This window comes from Salmo salar, unplaced genomic scaffold (genome assembly GCF_905237065.1).
Source record: "Salmo salar unplaced genomic scaffold, Ssal_v3.1, whole genome shotgun sequence".
Lineage (NCBI taxonomy): Eukaryota > Metazoa > Chordata > Actinopteri > Salmoniformes > Salmonidae > Salmo > Salmo salar.
In genome coordinates, this window is record NW_025548872.1 from 739,765 (window position 1) to 764,594 (window position 24,830).

The following is a 24,830-nucleotide window of genomic DNA, read 5'->3' on the forward strand; positions in this document are numbered from 1 at the left end:
CTTTTATTAAATAAAACATGTATTTCCCTTCATGTCTTAGTAGCTATGGGTTTTGTTGTAGTTCTGTCGTCTTCTTTTATAATTTTTCTTCACCAACCGTCCTGAGGTAAAACGTCCATCCTTTCATCAACGTCTTTTTCCCTCCCGTTAACCAGGTCAACTCCCATTGGCCACAACTTAACAAGCGACCTTATTGGTCAAAACGTAAACTTCAAAGTAAAACAAACTATTCACTTATACATTAAATAAATATTTCTTCAAAAAGCATAATGCATTAACAACATTACAGTTTAGGAGCAATTCAATCATCTTTTAAATATAATACCAATTAATTATAACAAATAAACTCAATACTTGGTTCAAACAAGGGTATTACACAAACATACAGTCAATAATACAGGAGAAAAATAAGTCTATATACAATGTGAGCAAATGAAGTTAAATAAGGGAGGTAAAGGCAAAAAAAGGCCATGGTGGCAAAGTAAATACAATATAGCAAGTAAAACACTGGAATGGTAGATATGCAGTGGAAGAAAGTGCAAAGTAGAAATAATGGGGAGCAAAGGAGCTAAATAAATAAATACAGTAGGGGAAGAGGTAGTTGGGCTAAATTATAGATGGGCTATGTACAGGTGCAGTAATCTGTGAGCTGCTCTGACAGCTGGTGCTTAAAGCTAGTGAGGGAGATAAGTGTTTCCAGTTTTAGAGATTTTTGTAGTTCGTTCCAGTCATTGGCAGCAGAGAACTGGAAGAAGAGGCGGCCGAAAGACGAATTGGCTTTGGGGGTGACCAGAGAGATATACCTGCTGGAGCGCGTGCTACAGGTGGGTGCTGTTATGGTAACCAGTGAGCGGAGATAAGGGGGGACTTTACCTAGCAGGGTCTTGTAGATGACCTGGAGCCAGTGGGTTTGGCGACGAGTATGAAGCGAGGGACAGACAATGAGAGCGTACAGGTCGCAGTGGTGGGTAGTACAGTGGGGGGAAAGTATTTCATCCCCTGCTGATTTTGTACGTTTGCCCACTTACAAAGAAATGATCAGTCTATAATTTTAATGGTAGGTTTATTTGAACAGTGAGAGACAGAATAACAGCAAAAAAATACAGAAAAAACGCATGTCAAAAATGTTATACAATTATTTGCATTTTAATGAGGGAAATAAGTATTTGACCCCTCTGCAAAACATGACTTAGTACCTGGTGGCAAAACCCTTGTTAGCAATCACAGAGGTCAGACGTTTCTTGTAGTTGGCCACCAGGTTTGCACACATCTCAGGAGGGATTTTGTCCCACTCCTCTTTGCAGATCTTCTCCAAGTCATTAAGGTTTCCAGGCTGATGTTTGGCAACTTGAACCTTCATCTCCCTCCACAGATTTTCTATGGGATTAAGGTCTGGAGACTGGCTAGGCCACTCCAGGACCTTAATGTGCTTCTTCTTGAGCCACTCCTGTGTTGCCTTGGCCGTGTGTTTTGGGTCATTGTCATGCTGGAATACCCATCCACAACCCATTTTCAATGCCCTGGCTGAGGGAAGGAGGTTCTCACCCAAGATTTGACGATACATGGCCCCGTCCATCGTCCCTTTGATGCAGTGAAGTTGTCCTGTCCCCTTAGCAGAAAAACACCTCCAAAGCATAATGTTTCCACCTCCATGTTCGACGGTGGGGATGGTGTTCTTGGGGTCATAGGCAGCATTCCTCTTCCTCCAAACACGACGAGTTGAGTTGATGTCAAAGAGCTCTAATTTGGTCTCATCTGACCACAACACTTTCACCAGTTGTCCTCTGAGTCATTCAGATGTTCATTGGCAAACTTCAGATGGGCATGTATATGTATTCTTGAGCAGGGGGACCTTGCGGGCGCTGCAGGATTTCAGTCCTTCACGGCGTAGTGTGTTACCAATTGTTTTCTTGGTGACTATGGTCCCAGCTGCCTTAAGATCATTGACAAGATCCTCCCGTGTAGTTCTGGGCTGATTCCTCACCGTTCTCATGATCATTGCAACTCCACGAGGTGAGATCTTGCATGGAGACCCAGGCCGAGGGATATTGACAGTTCTTTTGTGTTTCTTCCATTTGCGAATAATCGCACCAAATGTTGTCACCTTCTCACCAAGCTGCTTGGCGATGGTCGTGCAGCCCATTCCAGCCTTGTGTAGGTCTACAATCTTGTCCCTGACATCCTTGGAGAGCTCTTTGGTCTTGGCCATGGTGGAGAGTTTGGAATCTGATTGATTGATTGCTTCTGTGGACAGGTGTCTTTTTTTACAGGTAACAAGTTGCGGTTAGGAGCACTCCCTTTAAGAGTGTGCTCCTAATCTCAGCTTGTTACCTGTATAAAAGACACCTGGGAGCCAGAAATCTTTCTGATTGAGAGGGGGTCAAATACTTTTTCCCTCATTAAAATGCAAATCAATTTATAACATTTCTGACATGCGTTTTTCTGGATGTTTTTGTTGTTATTCTGTCTCTCACTGTTCAAATAAACCTACCATTAAAATTATAGACTGATCCTTTCTTTGTCAGTGGGCAAACGTACAAAATCAGCAGGGGATCAAATACTTTTTCCCCCCACTGTATATGGGGCTTTGGTGACAAAACGGATGGCACTGTGACAGACTGCATCCAATTCATTGAGTAGGGTATTGGAGGCTATTTTGTAATTGACATCGCCGAAGTCGAGGATCGGTAGGATGGTCAGTTTTATAAGGGTATGTTTGGCAGCATGAGTGAAGGATGCTATGTTGCGAAATAGGAAGCCAATTCTAGATTTAACTTTGGATTGGAGATGCTTATAGTGAGTCTGGAAGGAGAGTTTTCAGTCTAACCAGACACCTAGGTATTTGTAGTTGTCCACATATTCTAAGTCAGAACCATCCAGAGTAGTGATGCTGGACAGGCGGGCAGGTGCAGGCAGCGATCGGTTGAAGAGCATGCATTTAGTTTTACTTGTATTTAAGAGCAGTTGGAGGCCACGGAAGGAGAGCTGTATGGCATTGAAGCTCGTCTAGAGGTTAGTTAATACAGTGTCCAAAGAAGGGCCAGAAGTATACAGAATAACACCAATAACAGAGGGGGTCTGATCTTTGTGCCTCTGTAACTTTCTCATTTATCATTATTCACGATTCATTCATGATTATTCATAATCATGGTAGCATCAACATGAATGTAGAAGTGTTCAGAAACATCTTCTATTCTTACTGACAATACAAGTGAAGTGACTCCAAAATGACAGGACATTATTCACCATTCAGTTTCTATTAGGAAAAACATAATCCAAAACACAACCAAAACAAACTGAAAAATGAATTCAACAAGTTAGTAGAATCACAAGCTTGATGTAATCACTGCAGGCATGGAACATGGGACTAAATACTAAACTTATTACAACTTTAATACAATATAAGTAAATTTGTCCAAATAATTAAGACTTCTTCAAATGGGAGAACTACGTACAGAAAGTGCTTTAATTTCTAAACGGTAAAACAGATATGTATGAAAATACCGTCAAATAAAAGGTGACATTCTGTAAGGTCACCTAATATGAAACATCTCAAATCCAAAATGCTGGAGGATAGCACCAAATGTAAAACTGTAAGCTTCACTGTCCAAACACATATGGTGTGGACTATGTGTCCCTGGTAAACACATGTGGATCTGGTGAACAGTTATCACTTGTTGACCAACTACAGGAATACTGACCTCAGAGTCTCCAGTTTACAGTGGGGATTCCCCAGTCCAGCAGAGACCAGCTTCACTCCTGAATCCTTCAGGTCATTGTTACTCAGGTCCAGCTCTCTCAGGTGTGAGGGGTTTGACCTCAGAGCTGAGACCAGAGAAGCACAGCCTTCCTCTGTGACTAGACAGCCTGACAGCCTGCAAAGAGTCAAATCAAATTAAAATCACACTGCTATGCTTTGGTGGTGAAAATAGTGGCAGTATAATTTTTCAAAATTTTTCAGATATCAGTGTCCTGAAACCTGCCATATCTATTCGTAAATTAATGTATCATCATTAAAAATGACAAATGATCAAAGTATTGCCTGCAGATAGAAACATGTATAGTACAAATATTTGAGTAGACTGACCAGACCAGTTTAAAAGCAGTATCAGTCAAAAGACAGACAGTGAGGTATCAGATTTAGATTGTATTGAGTATACAGTCCACACCATATCTATTTTGACAGTGAAGCTAACATTTTAAATGTGGCTCTATACTCCAACATTTTGGATTTCAGATCAAATGTTTCATATGAGGTGACAGTATACAATGTCACCTTTTATTTGAGGGTATTTTAATACATACAGTTGAAGTCAGAAGTTTACATATACCTTAGCCAAATGCATTTAAACTCAATTTTTACAATTCCTGACATTTAATCCTAGTAAAAATCCCCTGTGTTAGGTCAGTTAGGATCACCACTTTATTTTAAGAATGTGAAATGTCAGAATAATAGTAGAGAAAATGATTAATTTCAGCTTTTATTTCTTTCATCACATTCCCAGTGGGTCAGAAGTTTACATACACTCAATTAGTATTTGGTAGCATTGCCTTTAAATGGTTTAACTTGGGTTAAACGTGTCGGGTAGCCTTCTACAAGCTTCCCACAATAAGTTGGGTGAATTTTGGCCCATTCCTCCTGAAAGAGCTGGTGTAACTGAGTCAGGTTTGTAGGCCTCTTGCTCGCACACGCTTTTTCAGTTCTGCCCACAAATTTTCTATAGGATTGAGGTCAAGGTTTTGTGATGGCCACTCCAATACCTTGACTTTGTTGTCCTTAATCCATTTTGCCACAACTTTGGAAGTATGCTTGGGGTCATTTTCCATTTGGAAGACCCATTTGTGACCAAGCTTTAACTTCCTGACTGATGTCTTGAGATGTTGCTTCAATATATCCACGTAATTTTCCGCCCTCATGATGCCATCTATTTTGTGAAGTGCACCAGTCCCTCCTGCAGCAAAACACCCCCACAACATGATGCTGCCACCCCGGGCTTCACGGTTGGGATGGTGTTCTTTGGCTTGCAAGCCTCCCCCCTTTTTCCTCCAAACATAACGATGGTCATTATGGCCAAACAGTTCTTGTATTGTTTCATCTGACCAGAGGACATTTCTTCAAAAAGTACGATCTTTGTCCCCATGTGCAGTTGCAAACTGTAGTCTGGCTTTTTTTATGGTGGTTTTGGAGCAGTGGCTTCGTCCTTGCTGAGCGGCCTTTCAGATTATGTCGATATAGGACTCGTTTTACTGTGGATATAGATACTTTTGTACCTGTTTCCTCCAACATCTTCACAAGGTCCTTTGCTGTTGTTCTGGGATTGATTTGCACCAAAGTATGTTCATCTCTAGGAGACAGAACGCGTCTCCTTCCTGAGCGGAATGGCGGCTGTGTGGTCCCATGGTGTTTAGACTTGCGTACTATTGTTTGAACAGATGAACGTGTTACCTTCAGGCGTTTGGAAATTGCTCCCAAGGATGAACCAGACTTGTGGAGGTCTACAATTTTTTTTCTGAGATCTTGGCTGATTTCTTTTCATTTTCCCATGATGTCAAGCAAAGAGGCACTGAGTTTGAAGGTAGGCCTTGAAATACATCCAAATTATGTCAATTAGCCTACCAGATGCTTCTAAAGCCATAACATGATTTTCTGGAATTTTCCATGCTGTTTAAAGGCACAGTCAACTTAGTGTATGTAAACTTCTGACCCACTGGAATTGTGATACAGTGAATTATAAGTGAAATAATCTGACTGTAAACAATTGTTTCAAAAATTACTTGTGTCATGCACAAAGTAGATGTCCTAACCGACTTGCCAAAACTATATAGTTTGTTAACAAGACATTTGTGGAGAGGTTCAAAAACACGTTTTAATGACTCCAACCTAAGTGTATGTACACTTCCGACTTCAACTGTATGTGATTGACGATTAAAAATTAAATTCTGATGATGCCATGATTAAGAAAAATCATGAATAAATCATGAATCAGAATGAGTGAGAAAGTTACAGAGGCCACAACAGAACATGCTAACCTCTCACCATTACTAATAACAGAGGCTACAACAAAACATGCTAACCTCTCACCATTACCAATAACAGAGGCTACAACAAAACAGCTAACCTCTCACCATTACCAATAACAGAGGCTACAACAAAACATGCTAACCTCTCACCATTACCAATAACAGAAGTTACAACAAAACAGCTAACCTCTCACCATTACCAATAACAGAGGCTACAACAAAACATGCTAACCTCTCACCATTACCAATAACAGAGGTTACAACAAAACATGCTAACCTCTCACCTTTACCAATAACAGAGGCTAAAACAAAACATGCTAACCTCTCACCATTACCAATAACAGAGGATACAACAAAACATGCTAACCTCTAACCATTACCAATAACAGGGGCTACAACAAAACATGCTAACCTCTCACCATTACCAATAACAGAGACTACAACAAAACATGCTAACCTCTCACCATTACCAATAGAGGCTACAACAAAACATGCTAACCTCTCACCATTACCAATAACAGAGGATACAACAAAACACGCTAACCTCTCACCATTACCAATAACAGTGGGGTATGATCCTTGTGCCTCTGTAACTTTCTCATTCATCATCATTCTCCATTCATTCTTATTCTTACTGACAATACAAGTGAAGTGACTCCAAAATGACAGGACATTATTCACCATTCAGTTTCTATTAGGAAAAACATAATCCAAAACACAACCAAGACAAACTGCAAATGAATTCAACAAGTTTGTAGAATCACAAGCTTGATGTTATCACTGCAGGCATGGAACATGGGACTAAATACTAAACTTATGACAACTTTAATACAACATAAGTGAATTTGTCCAAATATGTTCAACTTTTTCAAATGGGAGAACTAAATACATAAAGTGCTTTCCTTTCTTAACAGTAACACAGCTATGTATGAAAATACCCTCAAATAAAAGGTGACATTCTGTACTGTCACCTAATATGAAACATTCTAAGTCAAATCCAAAATGCTGGAGCATAGCACCACATTTAAAACTGCAAGCTTCACTGTCCAAACACATATGGTGTGGACTATGTGTGTCTGGTAAACACATGTGGATCTGGTGAACAGTTATCACTTGTTGACCAACTACAGGAATACTGACCTCAGAGTCTCCAGTTTACATTGGGGATTTCCCAGTACAGCAGAGAGCAGCTTCACTCCTGAATCCTTCAGGTCATTGTTACTCAGGTCCAGCTCTCTCAGGTGTGAGGGGTTTGACTTCAGAGCTGAGACCAGAGAAGCACAGCCTTTCTCTGTGACTCCACAACCTGACAGCCTGCAACGAAATCATCATGACTTCACAAACACACTGTTTATTTAACACCAGAAGTGTAGAAGGACAATGGCATTTGGTTTATTCTCTCAAACAACATATAGATTCATCTTCTGTCTCCTAGAATTGTATGGTCATATTGTAATACTAGATTGAATATCTGATTCAATATGTTATTCAATATAATATTATATACATATTATAATACATATTTTCTCTAAACATAATATTTCTTCCTGATGAATACTTCTTATATGTCATTTTATTTACTCACAGAGCAGCTCTGGAGACTTTGACCACTGGCAGCAGCCTCAGAAGACCTTCCTCTGATCTGGAGTATTTCTTCAGGTTAAACACATCCAGCTCCTTTTCTGAAGTCAGCAACACAAAGACCAGAGCTGACCACTGTGCAGGTGACAGGTAGGTTTTTGAGAGACTTCCTGATCTCAGGTAGCTTTGGATCTCCTCCACTAGAGAATGGTCATTCAGTTCATTCAGACAGTGGAACAGATTGATGCTCCTCTCTGGAGAGGGATTCTCCCTGATCTTCTCCTTGATGTACTTGACAGTTTCATCATGGCTCAGTGAGCTGCTTCTTGTCTTTGTCAGTAGACCTCGTAAGTGCTTCTGATTGGATTCCAGTGAGAGGCCCAGAAGGAAGCGGAGGAACAGGTCCAGGTTTCCTGTCTCACTTTGTAAGGCTTTATCCACAGCACTCTTGTAGAAAGTAACTTCAGACTCGTCTTTTGTTTGCAGTGTGTCAATTAGATTCTCATTGTTGTTGATGAATGAGAGGAACACATATACAGCAGCCAGAAACTCCTGAATGCTCAGATGCACAAAGCAGTACACCTTGTCCTGGTACAGAACACATTCCTCTTTAAAGAGCTGTGTGCACAATCCTGAGTACACAAAGGCTTCATTGACATCAATGCCAGCCTCTTTCAGGTCTTCTTCATAGAAAATCAGATTGCCCTTCACAAGCTGTTGAAAAGCCAGTTTTCCCAGTGACAGAATACTCTTTTTATTCCAGTGTGAACCTGTCTCTTCTTTCCCAAGATACTTTTCATTCTTCTGTTTGGTATGAAACACCACAAGGTGTGTGTACATCTCAGTCAGAGTCTTGGGCATCTCTTCTGTCTTATGTTTCAGCATGTGTTCAAGGACTGTTGCAGAAATCCAACAGAAGACTGGAATGTGGCACATGATGTGGAGGCTCCTTGATGTCTTTATGTGTGAGATGATTCTGCTGGCCAAGTCCTCATCACTGAATCTCTTTCTGAAGTACTCCTCCTTCTGTGGGTCATTGAACCCTCGTACCTCCGTCACCTGGTCAACACACCATGAAGGGATCTTATTGGCTGCTGCTGGTCGGGTAGTTATCCAGATGAGAGCAGAGGGAAGCAGATTTCCCTTGATGAGATTTGTCAGCAGAACATCCACTGAGGTTGACTCTGTGACGTCACAACAGATCTTGTTCTTCTGGAAGTCTAGGGGCAGTCGGCACTCATCCAGACCATCAAAGATTAACAGAACTTTGTACTTGTTGTAGTTGGAGATTCTTGATTGTTTGGTTTCCATTGAGAAGTGATTGAGAAGTTCAATCAAAGTGTTTTTGTCCCCTTTCATCAAATTCAGCTCCCGGAAAGGGAATGAAAATACAAATTGGACATCCTGATTTGCTTTTCCTTCAGCCCAGTCCAGAATGAACTTCTGCACAGAGACTGTTTTTCCAATGCCAGCGACTCCCTTTGTCAGCACAGTTCTGATACGTTTGTCTTGTCCAGTTAAGGGTTTGAAGATGTCGTTACATTTGATTGCAGTCTCTGGTCTTGCTTGTTTCCTGGTTGTTATCTCAATCTGTCTCAGCTCATGTTCATTATTGACCTGTCCTGTTCCACCCTCTGTGATGTAGAGCTCTGTGTAGATCTTATTGAGAAGTTTTGGGTTTCCTTGTTGAGCGATCCCCTCAAATACACATTGAAACTTCTTCTTTAGATTAGATTTGAGTTCACGTTGGCAAATGACAGCAGGATCATCTGAATCTAGAAATAACACAGAGGATATTAATATTACATCTGTTTTAATGTCTACAGTATTGTAGGACTGTTATAAAGATTTAAATTATCATAATTTATTCTCTTAACTGACTGTATAAATGTTTTCATAATGCATTACAGACTGGTGTGACTGATTATATTATTATTGGTATTATTGATGGTATTATTAATGTTGTCTCACTCTCTGTCTCTCTAAATTAATCAACACAACACATCCCTGCTGCTACTTGTTGAGGCCACTAGGTGTTGTGTTAAGGCTGCTACAATATCATTGAGTTACACAGCTACTTTAGCTGTACTTTAGCTACAGCTTTTAAATGTTATAAAACAGCATTCAACATGAGGCAGACAGATCTTACATTTCTCCAGTGTGTCAGCGAGCTCCTTCTGGTTCATTTTCCTCAGGACGTGCAGTGTGATCTTCAGAGCCCCTCTCTGGCACTGCTCTCCTGCTTCTCATCTTCAGCATCCACCACTTCCTCATCCTGCTTCTGACTCTCAAAGCCTTCTGGGAGTTCTGGACTAAGAATCCTCTTGAACATCTTCAGCTCGTTCTTCACAAATGTAATAATATTCTCTTCAAGCAACTGAAATAAATCAAGTAAATAAGTTAAGCAAGAGAATAAATGCTTTCTCATTAACACATTAATGAATGATTGACAGATCAACTTTACTTGAGGTCAACAAAAACAAATGTTCATAACAGGACCACATACACTGAATATGGAGGCCAGGTCTGTTTGATGACTCTGGGAAGACTGACCACTGAGAATGTCTGACTCTGATCTCTCCTGTTGGTTTCTGTGCACAAAACATGAGATTACATCTCCTCATCCAGGGAGTGAGTGAGTACGGACAGACAAACAGACAGACATAGACAGAAAGCGGGACAGACAGTCAGAGACAGACAGACAGAAAGAGACAGACAGAGACACAGACAGACAGACAGACAAACAGAGATAGACAGAGACAGACAGAGACAGAGACAGACAGACAGACACAAACATACAGACAAAGAGAGACAAACAGACAGAAAGCGGGACAGACAGTCAGAGACAGGCAAAGACAGACAGAGACAGACAAAGACAGACAGAGAAAGACACACAGACAGAGACAGACAGAAATTAGAAAGACACATAGAAAGACAGAGACAGACACTGAAACAGAGAGACAGACAGACAGACAGACAGACAGACAGACAGACAGACAGACAGACAGACAGACAGACAGACAGACAGACAGACAGACAGACAGACAGACAGACAGACAGAGACACACAGCCAGACACAGAGACAGATAGACAGACACACAGAAACAGACACACAGAAACAGACACACCGACAGAGAAAGACACACAGACAGACAGAAAAACAGAAACAGACAGAGACAGACACACAGACAGACAACAGACACACAGACAGAGACAGACACAGTGAGACTCAGAGACACAGACACACAGACACAGACATGCAGACACAGGAACAGACAGACAGACAGACAGACAGACAGACAGACAGACAGACAGACAGACAGACAGACAGACAGACAGACAGACAGACAGACAGACAGACAGACAGACAGACAGACAGACAGACAGACAGCGAAATACACACAGACAGAGAGACAGGCAAAGAGACAGAGAGACAGATAGACAGACAGAGAAATACACACAGACAGACAGAGACAGACAGCGAAATACACACAGACAGAGAGACAGGCAAAGAGACAGACAGACAGACAGACAGATACACAGACAGAGAGACACACACACACAGGGAGGGAATATTGTGTTTGTTTAATATTGTTTTAGGACCATGAAAATGGACTAAAGGATTAGCCTATGGATTATGAAAACAACCAAAAGAAATGTGAAAATGTGAGAGGAGAAATGACTAGAGACAGTGTTGTTTAACTCACTGACCATGACCCATGAGTTCTTCTTACCTTTGTTCAGTAGAAAAGTCTCCCTCTCTAAACTCTATAGGTTGACGCAAAGACCGGTCACTCTTCATGGACACACAGCTGGGAACAGGGGAGGCTGGTCTCTCCTGCTTGATTGGACTTCAACACAACAGAGACAAACATTACATCTCTCATCTACTCTGATCTCAGATGGGGAAACATAAGAAGAGCTCTGGATCAGACAGACAGACAGACAGACAGACAGACAGACAGACAGACAGACAGACAGACAGACAGACAGACAGACAGACAGACAGACAGACAGACAGACAGACAGATACACAGACAGACGGAGATAGATACACAGACAGACAGACAGACAGACAGACAGACAGACAGACAGACAGACAGACAGACAGACAGACAGACAGACAGACAGACAGACAGACAGATACACAGACAGATACACAGACAGACGGAGATAGATACACAGACAGACAGACAGACAGACAGACAGACAGAGATAGATACACAGACAGACGGAGATAGATACACAGACAGACGGAGATAGATACACAGACAGACGGAGATAGATACACAGACAGACGGAGATAGATAGACAGACAGACAGACAGACAGACAGACAGACAGACAGACAGACAGACAGACAGACAGACAGACAGACAGACAGACAGACAGACAGACAGCAAAATACACACAGACAGAGAGACAGGCAAAGAGACAGACAGACAGATAGACAGACAGACAGAGAGACACACACACAAGGAGGGAATATTGTGTTTGTTTAATATTGTTTTAGGACTATGAAAATGGACGAAAGGATTAGCCTATGGATTATGAAAACTACAAAAAGAAAATGTGAAAATGGGAGAGGAGAAATGACTAGAGACAGTGTTGTTTAACTCACTGACCATGACCCATAAGTTCTTCTTACCTTTGTTCAGTAGAAAAGTCTCCCTCTCTAAACTCTATAGGTTGACGCAAAGACCGGTCACTCTTCATGGACACACAGCTGGGAACAGGGGAGGCTGGTCTCTCCTGCTTGATTGGACTTCAACACAACAGAGACAAACATTACATCTCTCATCTACTCTGAGCTCAGATGGGGAAACATAAGAAGAGCTCTGGATCAGACAGACAGACAGACAGACAGACAGACAGACAGACAGACAGACAGACAGACAGACAGACAGACAGACAGACAGACAGACAGATACACAGACAGACGGAGATAGATAGACAGACAGACAGACAGACAGACAGACAGACAGACAGACAGACAGACAGACAGACAGACAGACAGACAGACAGACAGATACACAGACAGACGGAGATAGATACACAGACAGACAGACAGACAGACAGACAGACAGACAGACAGACAGACAGACAGACAGACAGCAAAATACACACAGACAGAGAGACAGGCAAAGAGACAGACAGATAGATAGACAGACAGAGAGACACACACACACACGGAGGGAATATTGTGTTTGTTTAATATTGTTTTAGGACTATGAAAATGGACAAAAGTTTTAGCCTATGGATTATGAAAACAACCAAAAGAAATGTGAAAATGGGAGAGGAGAAATGACTAGAGACAGTGTTGTTTAACTCACTGACCATGACCCATGAGTTCTTCTTACCTTTGTTCAGTAGAAAAGTCTCCCTCTCTAAACTCTATAGGTTGACGCAAAGACCGGTCACTCTTCATGGACACACAGCTGGGTACAGGGGAGGCTGGTCTCTCCTGCTTGATTGGACTTCAACACAACAGAGACAAACATTACATCTCTCATCTACTCTGATCTCAGTTGGGAAACATAAGAAGAGCTCTGGATCAGACAGACAGACAGACAGACAGACAGACAGACAGACAGACAGACAGACAGACAGACAGACAGACAGACAGACAGACAGACAGACAGACAGACAGACAGACAGACAGACAGACAGACAGACAGCAAAATACACACAGACAGAGAGACAGGCAAAGAGACAGACAGAGAGACACACACACAAGGAGGGAATATTGTGTTTGTTTAATATTGTTTTAGGACTATGAAAATGGACAAGGGGGAGGCTGGTCTCTCTTGCTTGATTGGTCTTCAACACAACAGAGACAAACATTACATCTCTCATCTACTCTGATCTCAGATGGGAAACATAAGAAGAGTTTAATTCCAAAACGCTACATATCCATTTTCAGAAATGTTGGTAAATTAGCTTTTATTGTTTAAAGAAATTATTAATGAGATTGGTGTGTTTTTCACTATCTAATCATGACATGGGGTTGATCAATGACAGACATCTATCACTTAATGATTTCATTTCAGAGAGACAAATATTAATTGTGTTTTTATGTTGGATAAAAGTAGAGACTCAGAGCTAGAAAATGGTATATCAGACACTACAGTTGAGGAACAATGGAAAAGTCATTCTGCTTTGAATGATGATCAACTTGTAACATCACTTTTGAGAGAATGTCCTTTGAATGTTTTGGTACCTACTGGAGAGCTCTTCTTTGTCTACAGGGCTGTTACTTTGGCAGATAATGTCACCCATCTAAATAAATAGTTGGTATATATATAATTAACTAAATGTATGGTGTTTTTGTTTTATGTCAGTTTAATTTTGTTATGCTATAAACATTTTATTTTATTATAAGTGGTAAAAGGAACTAGAAAATGTTATATTTTGCAATTCTCAGTAATTACTACTTTAGTAAAGAATTACACATTATTCAGTACTACTGCAGTTGCTACATAATTCCAATAGATGGCAGCATAAGACCACAAATGATATTTCAGAATATTAGTTTAGTTTTCTCCCTGGATGCACCACCACTCCCCCTCACAGGAAAACTCCTGTGTGAGCTTCTTTCTGTCCCATTCCACACTGCTAATGCAAGAGGAAGGACTGAAAAAGCATTTAACAGATTACTGTGAAGTAATATAATGATGATTCATGTTTATTATTACCTGTTTTTATGCTCATGTTTGAAATTATACTTCATTACTATAACGATTATCAATAAGCCTGAACATTAATTCAGACACCTCTGGTTGAGAAAAACGTATTTTCCTGGTACATTCATTGTCAAATTCATCAACCACCATCGAGCCACTCTGTCTTCTCTCTCTAGTAGTCAACTCAGCCCCAGTAAAAAGCTGGTGTCTTCACTCTGCCTTCTCTCTCTAGTAGTCAACTCAGCCCCGGTAAAAAGCTGGTGTCTTCACTCTGCCTTCTCTCTCTAGTAGTCAACTCAGCCCCGGTAAAAAGCTGGTGTCGTCACTCTGCCTTCTCTCTCTAGTAGTCAACTCAGCCCCGGTAAAAAGCTGGTGTCTTCACTCTGCCTTCTCTCTCTAGTAGTCAACTCAGCCCCGGTAAAAAGCTGGTGTCGTCACTCTGCCTTCTCTCTCTAGTAGTCAACTCAGCCCCGGTAAAAAAGCTGGTGTCGTCGCTCTGCCTTCTCCAGGGGCATGTTGAGGTAAATTTACTAACCGAGAGGGTTGAATTATGTAATTTATTGGTGGGCTGGAAGGCGCACTCTTGTCTTTTCTATTCCGAGGTTGTTTACTCGCAATATCAGATATTAAGATTACTTTTTATAATGCATGTATACTGAGGTTGAGGTTCTGACTAGTGATAATTTACCCGGGGTTCAATACCTGCTATAGTCACTATTATTTTGCTCTCCCAAAAGCAACACAGCCCTAAAACGAGATATATAGCTAACTAAAGTCATGTTAATGAGTGACCATTTTAGAAAATCATGGGACATATAGTCTGTGGTTGCATGCTATTTTATGTCAATCATACAGCTGCTTGTAGCCTATAACTGATGCTTTGTGGTCTTATGCTGCCATCTATTGGAAATATTTAGCAATTAAAAGTTATTAATGCACATTCAGACATTGGTGAGGCAGCTGAGAATTTAAAAAAAAAATGGAATGTGTCCAGCCTACTTGAGGCGCCCCGAAAATAATATTCAAAAGTTTAGTCATTGGATACAGAGGGGTTAAACACTAAAGTTACCGTCCATCTAGTGAAGAGAGGAGAACCGGACAGAGGTAGCCAGCATCCGTCAACGAGAGAGGGAGGATAGGATAACTAGGATGCTGCTGGTAGAGTAGCTAGCTAGTTTACCTGCTGTACCGACTAGCTAGGATAACTAGGATGCTGCTGGTAGAGTAGCTAGCTAGCTTACCTAGCTGTACCGACTAGCGAGGATAACTAGGATGCTGCTGGTAGAGTAGCTAGCTAGCTTACCTAGCTGTACCGGCTAGCTAGGATAACTAGGATGCTGCTGGTATAGTAGCTAGCTAGCTTACCTAGCTGTACCGACTAGCTAGGATAACTAGGATGCTGCTGGTAGAGTAGCTAGCTAGCTTACCCAGCTGTACCGACTAGCTTGGATAACTAGGATGCTGCTGGTAGAGTAGCTAGCTAGCTTACCTAGCTGTACCGACTAGCGAGGATAACTAGGATGCTGCTGGTAGAGTAGCTAGCTAGCTTACCTAGCTGTACCGACTAGCTAGGATAACTATGATGCTGCTGGTAGAGTAGCTAGCTAGCATACCTAGCTGTACCGACTAGCTTGGCTAGCTAGCAGGACGTTCATCTGTCGTTTGTCTCGATGATGATGACGAATCCGGTGAACCACAAAATGAAACAAGGATAGAGAGTGAAAAGGATCTGGCTACACTCATACTGTCCCTGACCGTAAACCAAAAGCAAATTGAACAATAAACTTCGGTGTCTCAACACTGTAACAAACTCTGTCATTATTCCCCAAGATCACCTCAGCCAACTCTGCACGTAACCTGACAATATGTTTGGCGCCACACAGTATGGGGACGTGGACAGTTCTGTACGGGGACGGGGACAGTTCCAGAACGCGGACAAGAGCAGTGCCACACAATCAACTAAACCCAGTCTTTACAGTGGGTTACATTAGTAATATTCATTTTTCTCTATGTTAAACAAACATTTATTGCAACAATATTTTGAGATCTGGGCCCATATCCACAAAGCGTCTCAGAGTAGAAAATTGGTCGTATAAGTGCTGAGAATACAGACATTTTACACTTCTGGGTATAAATTAAAGCTATGCATGAAGTCTCTACTCCCACCTAGTCAGCAGATATTTAGGACACCTCGTGAGCTGTCCTAAGTAGTTAAGAGTTAACAGCAGGTGTCTTGATAATACTATAGAATAATGCAGCGAGTCAGTGGTTCCTGCACCACATGTAAATACTTTGGGGTAGTAAAAATATTGTTTTCTATTTCTATATGATCAATCCATTAATAATATAGACCTACATGCAACAGTATGTCTTGTGCTTTTGGAAATTATTTATGAATAATATGTATGTGTAATATTTATTTATAATATTTATGTATAATATTTATGTATGATATTTATGTGTAATATTTATGTATAATATGTATGTATAATATTTATGTATCACAAGTGATACCATGTATGTCTGCATAGCATTTTGTCTTCATTTTGGCAGATTAACTCATGCTTATTTCTGAAGATTATCTCTGGTTTTCACCCAGAGGCTAAGGAGTTGGAGCTGTGGCGGGATTTGAACCTGTGTTTGAAAGGTGGCTGGTTCGAATCCTGGGCCGAGTGCTGAAATAAACAGGTGGAATTGATCTGACCACTGGAGGGCTGCTGGGTTCACATCCTCAAAACAATCACCATTCGTTGATCAGAACTCTAGAGATTCTTCTTCACTGAACCCAAAAATATATATAACTTTTAGTGATTCCATATATTAAGGAAGTGATAGAAGCCTTTTTGGTTCTATAAGGAACCTTCTTTTCTAAGAGTGTATAATAAACACATAAACATTTGATTATTTAATTTTCTACATCATGTTATTTCAAGTTATCTCTTTGGAGCGCAACATCACGTTGTTAAAAAATTATCCTAAATTAGGCATCTCGGTGTTCCAGCTAAACAATGGATGTATAGCGTTTTGCAATACAAAATATTATACACAATCCTAAGCTATTAATTAAAAATCTGAGAACAGTAATATTGAAGGTACCCATTAGCAACCATTTCTGATTTAAAAACAAACGTGAACATTTTTGGAAATATCATTTTTGAAATAAACTATTAATAATTCTTAAACAAAATTGTCATCTCACCTCTTAGATTTGGTGTCATGTTCCCCAGAGAGACTCATTTTAGAGGCAGGGTCCCCCTCCTTCCTCTCCCCAGAGAGACTCATTTTAGAGACAGGACCCCTGAACAGAGATCCAACATGTTGGTTGTGGTTAACACAGTGACAACTAAACAGAGATCCAGCATGTTGGTTGTGGTTAACACAGTGACAACTAAACAGAGATCCAGCATGTTGGTTGTGGTTAACACAGTGACAACTAATTATTGATTGTCAATTGTTCTCATGTATTCATTATCTCTTAGAGAAATAAAACATTTACTAACAGACATAGAAACAGTCAGGTGATTTAATGCATCACATTAACATGTTGTTGTGACATTTCATCTCCATGGTAACTGTCAATAATAATAATAAGTCACTGTTTGTTAAGGTAGTTATACACAGAACAACAACAATAATAATAATAGTAATAATAATAATAATAATAATAATAATAATTCACTGTTTGTTAAGGTAGTTATAGACAGTACAGCAACAATAAATATAATAATAATAATAATAATAAGTCACTGTTTATTAAGGTAGTTATAGACAGTACAGCAACAATAATAATAATAATAATAATAATAATAATAAGTCACTGTTTGTTAAGGTAGTTATAGACAGTACAGCAACAATAATAATAACAATAATAATAATAATAATAATAACAATAATAATAATAATAATAATAATAATAATAATAAGTCTCTGTTTGTTAAGGTAGTTATAGACAGTACAGCAACAATAATAATAATAATAATAATAATAATAATAAGTCACTGTTTGTTAAGGTAGTTATAGACAGTACAGCAACAATAATAATAATAACAATAATAACAATAATAATTATAATAATAATAATAATAATAATAGTAATAATAATAATAACAATAATAATAATAACAATAATAATAATGACAATAATAATAATGACAATAATAAGTCACTGTTTGTTAAGGTAGTTATAGACAGAACAACAACAATAATAATAATAATAATAATAATAATAATAATAATAACAATAATAATAATAATAATAATAAGTCACTGTTTGTTAAGGTAGTTATAGACAGTACAGCAACACAAGGCCATGTCTCACACGTATTTGTATTCACTAACAGTTGACTATTTATTGTCTTTCAATCTGTTCTTTTCTAAACGTATCTGAGAATGTAGACAGAAGGGCTAAAACAGACATGATTGATCCGAGGAGGAAATTGTTGATCCTTTCAGAAAGGTTTTTTGCATCAAGTGAGAGAGGTTATATTATGTAAAGTAGACTAGGTTATAATGCATAATAGCAGTTTGTTAGTGATATGCAGATCAAGGTCTATACCTCGGCTATAGCCTACATATCATAGATGACCAGTCTAAACCTGTTCAGATCAACATAATGTTATAGTCCTACCAGTAGCAGGACAGAGAATGTACTGTATATAACCTACATATCATAGATGACCAGTCTAAACCTGTTCAGATCAACATAATGTTATAGTCCTACCAGTAGCAGGACAGAGAATGTACTGTATATAACCTACATATCATAGATGACCAGTCTAAAACTGGTCAGATCAACATAATGTTATAGTCCTACCAGTAGCAGGACAGAGAATGTACTGTATATAACCTACATATCATAGATGACCAGTCTAAACCTGTTCAGATCAACATAATGTTATAGTCCTACCAGTAGCAGGACAGAGAATGTACTGTATATAACCTACATATCATAGATGACCAGTCTAAACCTGTTCAGATCAACATAATGTTATAGTCCTACCAGTTGCAGGACAGAGAATGTACTGTATATAACCTACATATCATAGATGACCAGTCTAAACCTGTTCAGATCAGTTCACAGAGACCATCAGGTTTGTCGGCATGATAAGTGATCATAGCCTTATAATAGTTTGTAGGTAGTCTAGACCAACAGTACGAGAGTCTGCCCGTCTTTCCTACATACCAACACATTTATTCAATGTTACTGAGAAATATGTGCCACAGTTTCAACAGCCATTTTGTAACTGCGTAGACTACACACTTACTTTCACGTTCATATGAGGAAATCACAAAACTTCTGACAGTCACTGGTGCAGCCGCCTGTTTTCTTGCAGATGAAGTAGCTTTCACAGGCAGCTCATTCAACCAGCCTAAACAACAGTAAATACAAGATGTCAAATGGTCAAAAGTGAATCTCAATAGAGCCATATACATTAGAGAGAGGTATATTGCTGCAGATGTTGGATCTTAATTTGAGCCAGTTTGCTACACCTGGAAAATAATCCTGCAGAAACAGGACATTTGAATTATTGTGTGGATTATAATTAATGAACAGTTTTAAAATGGAAATGTGGAATTTATCATCTTCAGAAACCTTTTCTAAAGTTTAATTACACTCAAATACACTACAAGTTTAGTTTTTCTGCAACAGGGTGATCAAATTAAGATCCTACATCTGTACAGAGTTTATGTCTTTATCTGAAAAGGGCAGTTTGAGTTATTAGCAATAACATTGCAACTGTCAGCTGATGTAAACCTCTGTGATTGGATGTTATAGACCCCCATACATATCCCCATGTACAATTATGTGTACAGATGTAGGATCTTAATTTGATCACCCCCCACTGCAGAATAACTTTCCAGCAATGCAGGAAATGTAAAACTTGTAGTGAATTTGAGGTTTAAAAAGGCTTCTGAAGTTTGTAATTTCCACTTAGAAATTTCAGACTTGAGTTTTCTGTCTCAGTAGTAGTAGACTGTTAGGAGTGTTTTACTGTCATTCACTATACTAACATTACACCAACCTGTCTCAGTAGTAGTAGACTGTTAGGAGTGTTTTACTGTCATTCACTGTACTAACATTACATTTAATTTATCTACACACTTTACAATAATCCCTGGCAGGATTCTCACCTTGAAACTTCATTGCGATTTTTTTCTGTTCTGTTCTGAATATTCTGATGGGTGAGGCCTGAGCTGGAATGTGAAGCTAACTGAAGCTGGCTAGCTTTAGAAAACCAGTATATCAAGCCTGTATCATAGTATACCCCTCAGGCTACGTTCAGGTTTCAGCAAGAGGCAGGTATCAACATGTCGAGTTGTAGGCAACAACCTGGGTTGTATTCATTAGTTTACTCCACAGCCAACAGTTTTAAGATGTTAAATAAAACATAAACCGTTTACTCTAAACGCTGTACAACGTGACCTAAACGGTTTCTGTTGCGAAAAGTTTTGCTACGGTGGGCACTAATGAATACACACAACCTGTTTTTAGGAAGTGTAAGTTGTTGTTAGTCTCTCGAACAATATTTATTAGTCTCTCTTTCACACAACATACCTTCCTGAGTGAAAGGAGTTAACTGTAGATTATAAAGAGAACATGTTTGTTTGTTACTTGTTGTGTTTTAAGCCTGTTTTGAGAAGACAAGTCTATAGACCTATGATACAGTACACTCTTAGAATAAAGGGTTCCAAACGGGTCCTCCGACTGTCCCCATAGGAGAACGCTTTTGGGTTCCAGGTAGAACCCTTCTGGCTTCCATGTAGAACCCTCTGTGGAAAGGGTTCTTCACGGAACCCAGAAGTGTTCTACCTAGTACCAAAAAAGGGTTCTACAAAGGGTTCTCCTATGGGGACGGCCAAAGAACCCTTTTAGATTGTAGATAGTGTAGGAGTGATCACCCTGGGGCACACAGATGGGCACAGAACGAATTCACCCCACGCATCTAATTTATATCCAAAACATTTTAAGGAGAGTAGGACTATTATAACACTGTCCCCCAAAAATATAATTAACTATATGAATACACACAACAATATCATCAACTATATTAATACACATAACAATACCATCAACTATATGAATACACACAACAATATCATCAACTATATGAATACACATAACAATATCATCAACTATATTAATACACACAACAATATCATCAACTATATGAATACACATAACAATACCATCAACTATATTAATACACATAACAATATCATCAACTATATTAATACACATAACAATATCATCAACTATATTAATACACACAACAATATCATCAACTATATGAATACACATAACAATATCATCAACTATATTAATTCACATGACAATCGTCGTCTTACCTTTTATCTCTCAATAGAAACAGAGTCTGAATGATCATTTGGTCGTAGAAAGTTGCTTTCGTTTGCTCTGCTCATTTACATATCAGGTTCTACCTGTTCTCTCTCCGAGTCCCTCTCTCTTTACAGCTCTTACAATGAGCCTTGGCAAACATTCTACAACTGTCTAGAAGTCTATTGGAGGGATGTGACACCATTCTTCCACAAGAAATTACATCATTTGGTGTTTTATTGATGGTAAGTTTTCAATTGTGTTGAGACTCTGACCTGTCCAATGAGCCAGACTAATTAATGAATCCTACAGTACTTAAACACCCTCTCTCTCACACACACACACACACACACACACACACACACACACACACACACACACACACACACACACACACACACACACACACACACACACACACACACACACACACACACACACACACACAGCGCAGTGCAGTAATTAGAATCCCAGTCTACTGTACACTCCCATCCTCTGCCTCTCTCCATCACTTTCTCTGTGTCGTCTGTTGCTGTCTCTGTTGGTGGGGGTTAGGCCTACTATAATTACAACATTCACAACATAACAACACAACTACAAAACACCATTAAATACAGTTGGTTACTACAATACAACATTCACAACTTAATAACACCATTACATACAGTTGGTTACTACAATACAACATTCACAACATGACAACACAACTACATAACACCATTAAATACAGTTGGTTACTACAATACAACATTCACAACATGACAACACAACTACATAACACCATTAAATACAGTTGGTTACTATAATACAACATTCACAACATGACAACACAACTACATAACACCATTAAATACAGTTGGTTACTACAATACAACATTCACAACATGACAACACAACTACATAACACGCTGTTTGTATTTGTAGGACAGTAGTTCAGGTGGCTGTTTGTGTAGACTGCTCCTTGTCTTTGTAAGACAGTGGTTCAGGTGGCTGTTTGTGTAGATGCTGTTTGTCTTTGTAGGGCAGTAGTTCAGGTGGCTAACTTTGCTCTTAGTCTGCCTCCTGTCTCTCCTATCACCATGGTTACACCTTCCTGAAAACAATGACTCCATACTTTGCTGAAACCTGTTCTGCCAGATCATGTCCTTAAAGACTAGAATGTTCCAATGTGGTTACCCAAAAAGATGACAAGATAGTTCACACATTCATCATCCAGGGTTACTATCAAACATATATGTTACATTTCTGGTTCGTCCATAACTTGTTTCCTGCTTGTAGCAGGCCGTGTTAACAGGAATCCTTTTCTCTAACTAGAAGTCATGTGATTTAATGAGAATATTTTTCTGCAGTGAGAGTGTAATGCAAGTCAAGGTGTCCCTGGATGAATGTCAACAAGATTTATAACCAGCATTGTTAAATTAACTGTTGTAATTAAAAAAAATCAATGCTGTCATTTTCTATGTTAGCTAGCTTTTAAAATGTTTTATTGTCACAGACACCAGATAGATGCAGAGAAATGTGTTGTTTTACAGGGTCAGCCATACGGCGCCCCTGGAGCAAATTAGGTGTAAGTGCCTTGCTTAAGGGCACCAACATATTTTTACCTTGACGGCTCAGGTATTCAAACCAGCAACATATCAGTTACTGACCCACCACTCTAACCACTAGTCTATCTGACCATACCAGTTACTGACCCACCACTCTAACCACTAGTCTATCTGACCATACCAGTTACTGACCCACCACTCTAACCACTAGTCTATCTGACCATACCAGTTACTGACCCACCACTCTAACCACTAGTCTACCTGACCATACCAGTTACTGACCCACCACTCTAACCACTAGTCTATCTAACCATACCAGTTACTGACCCACCACTCTAAACACTAGTCAATCTGACCATACCAGTTACTGACCCACCACTCTAACCACTAGTCTATCTGACCATACCAGTTACTGACCCACCACTCTAACCACTAGTCTATCAGACCATACCAGTTACTGACCCACAATCTAACCACTAGTCTATCAGACCATACCAGTTACTGACCCACAATCTAACCACTAGTCTATCTGACCATACCAGTTACTGACCCACCACTCTAACCACTAGTCTATCTGACCATACCAGTTACTGACCCACCACTCTAACCACTAGTCTATCTGACTATACCAGTTACTGACCCACAATCTAACCACTAGTCTATCTGACCATACCAGTTACTGACCCACCACTCTAACCACTAGTCTATCTGACCATACCAGTTACTGACCCACCACTCTAACCACTAGTCTATCTGACCATACCAGTTACTGACCCACCACTCTAACCACTAGTCTATCTGACTATACCAGTTACTGACCCACCACTCTAACCACTAGTCTATCTGACCATACCAGTTACTGACCCACCACTCTAACCACTAGTCTATCTGGCCATACCAGTTACTGACCCACCACTCTAACCACTAGTCTATCTGACCATACCAGTTACTGACCCACCACTCTAACCACTAGTCTATCTGACCATACCAGTTACTGACCCACCACTCTAACCACTAGTCTATCTGACCATACCAGTTACTGACCCACCACTCTAACCACTAGTCTATCTGACCATACCAGTTACTGACCCACCACTCTAACCACTAGTCTATCTGACCATACCAGTTACTGACCCACCACTCTAACCACTAGTCTATCTGACCATACCAGTTACTGACCCACCACTCTAACCACTAGTCTATCTGACCATACCAGTTACTGACCCACCACTCTAACCACTAGTCTATCTGACCATACCAGTTACTGACCCATCACTCTAACCACTAGTCTATCTGACCATACCAGTTACTGACCCACCACTCTAACCACTAGTCTATCTGACCATACCAGTTACTAACCCACCACTCTAACCACTAGTCTATCTAACCATACCAGTTACTGACCCACCACTCTAACCACTAGTCTATCTGACCATACCAGTTACTGACCCACCACTCTAACCACTAGTCTATCAGACCATACCAGTTACTGACCCACCACTCTAACCACTAGTCTATCTGACCATACCAGTTACTGACCCACCACTCCAACCACTAGTCTATCAGACCATACCAGTTACTGACCCATCACTCTAACCACTAGTCTATCAGACCATACCAGTTACTGACCCACCACTCTAACCACTAGTCTATCTAACCATAC

General features: G+C 39.9%; 1 long non-coding RNA gene across 1 annotated transcript; it reads right to left on the reverse strand.

The window, feature by feature from the left end:
- Nucleotides 1-12,961: 12,961 nt before the first annotated feature.
- Nucleotides 12,962-21,716, reverse strand: LOC123733401 (uncharacterized). Its single transcript, XR_006763765.1, has 4 exons — nucleotides 21,632-21,716; nucleotides 19,549-19,653; nucleotides 17,484-17,582; nucleotides 12,962-13,078 (listed from the first exon to the last, which is right to left on the reverse strand). It is a non-coding gene; the product is annotated as an uncharacterized lncRNA (long non-coding RNA).
- Nucleotides 21,717-24,830: the final 3,114 nt, after the last annotated feature.